The 6,415-nt window shown below is 47.1% G+C and overlaps 1 pseudogene; it reads right to left on the bottom strand.

Annotated features, from left to right (window-relative positions):
- Positions 1-260: 260 nt before the first annotated feature.
- On the bottom strand, positions 261-414 carry LOC119936786 (annotated as a pseudogene).
- Positions 415-6,415: the final 6,001 nt, after the last annotated feature.

The raw sequence follows: 6,415 nt of genomic DNA, 5'->3' as shown, positions 1-6,415 counted from the left end.
ACCCAGATCCTTCTGACTCCTCTTTTAGACTGTGAGCCCACTGTTGGGTAGGGACTGTCTCTATATGTTGCCAATTTGTACTTCCCAAGCGCTTAGTACAGTGCTCTGCACATAGTAAGCGCTCAATAAATACGATTGATGATGATGATGATGACTGTGCTCTATCCATTAGGCCACGATGCTTCCTTTATATCCTTCCTCTTATGCAGTCAGTATATATTTTATGGAATGAGTCACTATCTTCTGAATATGATACTGGGGGAGGGAGAGGGTGAATGCAGTCCCCCCCAGCCACAAATTAGGCAGCTGAGTTTCCTGCATTTGGGAAAATCTAAGGGTCAGCAAATGCAGAGTGCATTGGACGAGCCTCACCCTGGGAAAGCCACCTACGGGATCAAAGCCAGCGCTTAGAACAGTGCTTTGCACATAGTAAGTGCTTAATAAATGCTATAATTATTATTATTATTATTATCAAAGTGTCTCCCCTGCCAGGAAGGATCGGGGGTGGGAAGAGAAGAACTCTGAGGACAGAGAGCAATAGACTGGGAATTGGAAATCCTTCAGGGAAAGGGGCCTGAACAGAGGTTTCTCACTGTTAATAATAATAATAATAATAATAATAATAATAATAATAATAGTAGTATTTGTTAAGTGCTTACTATGTGCCAAGCACTGTTCTAAACGCTGGGGTGGAGATACAAGGTGATCAGGTTGTCCCATGGGGGGCTCACAGTCTACATCCCCATTTTCCAGATGAGGTCACTGAGGCCCAGAGAAGCAAAGTGACTTGGCCAAAGTCACCCAGCTGACAAGTGGCGGAGCGGGATTGGAACCCATGACCTCTGACTCCCAAGCCCGGGCTCTTTCCACTGAGCCACGCTCCTTCTCCCGCAGTTCTCCTGTTGGGACGTTTTCCTCCGGGGAGGTCACTTGCCAGGAGGGCAATGTGGTCTAGTGAAAAGAGCACTGGCTTGGGCATCCAAGAACCTGGGTTCTAATTCCGGCTCTACGGCTTTTCTGCTTTATGACTTTGGGCAAATCATTTCACCTCCCTGGGCCTCTGTTTCTCCATCTGTAAGACAGGGATAAGCTACCTGTTTTCCTTTCCTCCAAGACTGTAAGCCCCATGAGGGCTGGGGACACAGTAAGTGCAGGGAAGCAGCGTGGCTCAGTGGAAAGAGCCCGGGCTTGGGAGTCAGAGGTCGTGGGTTCTAATCCCAGCTCCACCACTTATCATCATCATCATCATCATCAATCGTATTTATTGAGCGCTTACTGTGTGCAGAGCACTGTACTAAGCGCTTGGGAAGTAGAAATTGGCAACATCTAGAGACAGTCCCTACCCAACAGTGGGCTCACAGTCTAAAAGGGGGAGACAGAGAACAAAACCAAACATACTAACAAAATAAAATAAATAATTTATTTATTTTTATATATATTTATATTTATTATATAATAAATAAATAAATATCGGCTGTGTGACCTTGGGCTAGTCACTTCACTTCTCTGAGCCTCAGTTCGCTCATCTGGAAAATGGGGATGAAGACTGTGAGCCCCCCGTGGGACAACACGATCACCTTGTATCCCCCCCAGCGCTTGGAACGGTGCTTTGCACACAGTAAGCGCTTAACAAATGCCATCATTATTATTACCCCAGACCCCAGTTATTATGATGATTGCTACAACTGAGTCTTCCACAGTGAGAAACTGAGTCCTAAAACGAGAGATAGAGAAGCAGTTGGGCTTAGTGAATAGAGCCCAGGAGACAAGATGACCTTCTAGACTGTGAGCCCGTTGTTGGGTAGGGACCGTCTCTCTATGTTGCCAACTTGGTACTTCCCAAGCGCTTAGTACAGTGCTCTGCACACAGGAAGCGCTCAATAAATAGAGAAGCAGCGTGGCTCAGTGGAAAGAGCCCGGGCTTTGGAGTCAGTGGTCGTGGGTTCAAATCCTGGCTCTGCCATTTGTCAGCTGTGTGACCTTGGGCAAGTCACTTAACTTCTCTGGGCCTCAGTGCCCTCATCTGTAAAATGGGGGTTGACTGTGAGCCCCCCGTGGGACAACCTGATCACCTTGTAACCCCCCAGCGCTTAGAACAGTGCTTTGCACATAGTAAGCGCTTAATAAATCCCATCATTGTTATTATTATTATTATTAAATACGATCGAATGAATGACCTTCCCCACCTAGAAAGCCTTACTGAAGGCCCATCTCCTTCAGGAGGCCTTCCCTGACCAAGGCCCTCTTTCCTCTTCTCCCCCTCCCTTCTGCATCACCGTGACCCGCTCCCTTTATTCAACGTCCTCCTCCCAGCCCCACAATGCTTATATACGTATCTGTAATTTTATTTATTTGTTTTAATGTCTGTCTCCCCCTCCAGACTCATTTTGGTCAGGGAATGTGTCTGTCATACTGTTATACTGTACTCTCCCAAGCGCTTAGTACAGTGCTCTGCACACAGTAAGCACTCTGTAAATTCGGCTCACTCATTCAATCGTATTTATTGAGCGCTTACTGTGTGCAGAGCACTGTACTAAGCGCTTGGGAAGTCCAAGTTGGCAACATACAGAGACGGTCCCTACCCAACAGCGGGCTCACAGTCTGGAAGGGGGAGACGGACAATAAAACAAAACACGTGGACAGGTGTCAGGTCGTCAGAATAAATGAAAATAAAGCTAGATAAACATTATTAGCAAAATAAATAGAATAGTAAATATGCACAAGAAAAATAAATAGAGTAATAAATCTGTACAAACATATACAGGTGCTGTGGGTAGGGGAAGGAGGTAGGGCCAAGGGGATGGGGAGGGGGAGAAAAAAGGGGGCTCAGTCTGGGAAGGCCTCCTGGAGGAGGTGAGCTCTCAGTAGGACTAAGTAGGACAGTTGACTGACTAGGAGTCAGAAGGACCTCAGTTCAAATCCCAGCTCCACCCCTCATCTGCGGTATTCTTTCAATCGTATTTATTGAGCGCTTACTGTGTGCAGAGCACTGTACTAAGCGCTTGGGAAGTACAAGTCGGCAACATATAGAGACAGTCCCTACCCAACAGTGGGCTCACGGTCTAGAATAAACTCAGGCGAGTCACTTTGCTCCTCTGGGTCTCAGTTACCTCATCTGCAAAATGGGGATTAAGAGTGTGAGCCCCATTTGGGATGGATGTGTCCAACCCAATTCGCTTGTATCCACCCCAGCGCTTAGTACAGTGCCTGGCACATCGTAAGTGCTTAACAAATGCCATCAAAAAAAGGGGGAGGCACCAAGGCTGGCCAAAAGATCCCCCTAAAGCAGAAAGACAGACAGCCCATGGCCTCTACCCTGCAGAACAGGCTATTTTGGGAGTTACTGCTAGCGAATCTCATTTTTGTTGCCACCACCTCCCCAGGCGGAGTAGGCGGAGGGAGAGTAAGAATCAATCAATCAATCAGTGGTATTTATTGAGCGCTTACTATGTGCAGAGCACTGTACTAACGGCTTGGGAGAGTAATCAATCAATCAATCAATCGTATTTATTGAGCGCTTGCTGTGTGCAGAGCACTGTACTAAGCGCTTGGGAAGTACAAGTTGGCAACATATAGAGACGGTCCCTACCCAACAGTGGGCTCACTGTCTAGAAGGGGGAGACAGACAACAAAACCAAACATATTAACAAAATAAAATAAATAGAATAGATATGTACAAGTAAAATAGAGTAATAAATCCGTACAAACATATATACGTATATACAGGTGCTGTGGGGAAGGGAAGGAGGTAAGGCGGGGGGATGGAGAGGGGGAGGAGGGGGAGAGGAAGGAGGGGGCTCAGTCTGGGAAGGCCTCCTGGAGGAGGTGAGCTCTCAGTAGGGCCTTGAAGGGACAATACAGTACAACAGAATACAACTTGAGTACAACAGAATTAGCGGACACATTCGCTGCCTATAATGAGCTTACAGCTTAGACGGGGAGACAGACATGAGTAGAAATAAATAATTTCACCTGCCGCAGGAGGGAATATGACTTCGGTCGGGAGGCAACTAGATGGTAGTGGCACACTGGGGTTTGGTTTGGTTTTGTTTTGTTGTCTGTCTCCCCCTTCTAGAGCGTGAACCCGTTGTTGTGTAGGGATTGTCTCTATATGTTGCCGAATTTCTTTCCAAGCGCGTAGTACAGTGCTCTGCACACAGTAAGCGCTCAATAAATATGATTGAATGAATGAACTGGGGTTTCCCACCTAGGCAGAGCACCCCCTCCTCCCTCCTACACGCCCCCCTTTTTGGGTTACTCTCTGGTTCCGTTGGCCGCAACGTGGCTCAGTGGGAAGAGCTCGGGCTTGGGAGTCAGAGGTCACGGGTTTGAATCCCGACACCACCAGTTGTCAGCGGTGTGAACTTGGGCAAGTCACTTCACTTCTCTGGGCCCCAGTGACCTCATCTGTAAAATGGGGATGAAGACTGTGAGCCCCCGTGGGGCAACCTGATCACCTTGTATCCCCCCAGTGCTTAGAACAGTGCTTCGCAAATAGTAAGCGCTTAACAAATACCACCATTATCATCATCATCATCATCAATCGTATTTATTGAGCGCTTACTGTGTGCAGAGCACTGTACTAAGCGCTTGGGAAGTACAAATTGGCAACATATAGAGACAGTCCCCACCCAACAGTGGGCTCACATGATTATTACTATTACCTCCTTTCTGGACCGTTGGTTCTGGAGCTTCCTGGTTCACCCCACCGACATGGCTTATTCATTCATTCAATCATATTAATTGAGTGCTTACTGTGTGCAAAGCACTGTACTAAGCATTTAGGAGGCTACAACATGACAACAAACAGACACGTTCCCTGCCCACAACGGGCTTAGCGAGCCTGGGGAGTCAGAAAAACCTGGGACCTAATCTTGGCTCTGCCACATATCTGTTGTGTGACCCTGGGCAAGTCACTTCACTTCTCTAGACCTCAGTTTCCTCATCTGTAAAATGGGGATTTAGAGTGTGAGCCCCATGTAATAGTAATAATGATGGCATTTACTAAGCGCTTACTATGTGCAAAGCACTGTAAGGTGAGATAACTGAGGCCCAGAGAAGTGAAGCGACTTGCCCAAAGTCCCGCAGCTGACAAGTGGCGGGGCTGGGACTAGAACCCATGACCTCTGACTCCAAAGCCCAATCAATCAATCGTATTTATTGAGCGCTTACTTTGTGCAGAGCACTGTACTAAGCGCTTGGGGAGTACAAGTTGGCAACATAAGCCCAGGCTCTTGCCACTGAGCCACACTGCTTCCCCTGCTTCCCATTCTTGGTCTTTGGCCACCAAATGGCCACTGACCTTTCGTTGCAACAAAATGAATAAAAGTCTGGCCTAACCCAATTCATTACTTGGGCTATTTTCAACAGTATCGTTATACTGTACTCTCCCAAGTGCTTAGGACAGTGCTCTGCACACAGTAAGCGCTCAATAAATACGATTGACTGACTGACTGACTGACAAGACACAGTTTGTCAACTGGGGTGGCTGCAGATGGAAGCAGTTAGGTGAAGACCGTCTCTATATGTTGCCGACTTGTACTTCCCAAGCGCTTAGTACAGTGCTCTGCCCACAGTGAACGCTCAATAAATACGATTGAATGAATGAATGAAGAGGGCTGACAGATGGGCTCCATACCCTCCATTCATTCCTTCATTCATTCAATCGTATTTATTATTAATAATAATAATAATGATGGCATTTAAGCGCTTACTATGTGCACAGCACTGTTCTAAGCGCTGAGCACTGTTCTAAGCACTGAGCACTGTTGCTTACTGTGTGCAGAGCACTGTACTAAACGCTTGGAAAGTACAGTTTGGCAACAGAGACAATCCCTACCCAACAACGGGCTCACAGTCTAGAAGATGGGCTCACATTACACTTCCTCAGGTTTGTGAAAGTCGAAGCGCTTTCTGTTCTGTTCTGTTCGGCTTGTTTTATTGTACTTTCCCAAGTGCTAGGGAAGCAGCATGGCCTACTGGATGGAAAGTGGGCCTAGCAGTCAGAAGGACCTGGGTTCTAATCCTGGCTCCTCCACTTGTCTGCTGTGCGACCTTGGGTAAGCCAATCAATCAATCAATCGTATTTATTGAGCGCTTCCTGTGTGCAGAGCACTGGACTTAGCGCTTAGGAAGTACAAGTTGGCAACACATAGAGACAGTCCCTACCCAACAGCGGGCTCACAGTCTAGAAGGGGGAGACCGAGAACCAGACCAAACATATTGACAAAATAAAATAAATAGAATAGATATGCACAAGTAAAATCGATCAATAGAGTAATAAATATGTACAAACATATATACATATATACGGGTGCTGTGGGGAAGGGAAGGAGGTCAGATGGGGGGGATGGAGAGGGGGATGAGGGGGAGAGGAAGGAAGGGGCTGAAGACTGTGAGCCCCCTGTGGGACAAC

Source organism: Tachyglossus aculeatus, chromosome 1, assembly GCF_015852505.1.
Source record: "Tachyglossus aculeatus isolate mTacAcu1 chromosome 1, mTacAcu1.pri, whole genome shotgun sequence".
Lineage (NCBI taxonomy): Eukaryota > Metazoa > Chordata > Mammalia > Monotremata > Tachyglossidae > Tachyglossus > Tachyglossus aculeatus.
The sequence above is the reverse complement of the archived record's forward strand: the minus strand, read 5'-3'. Positions and strand labels throughout refer to the sequence as shown.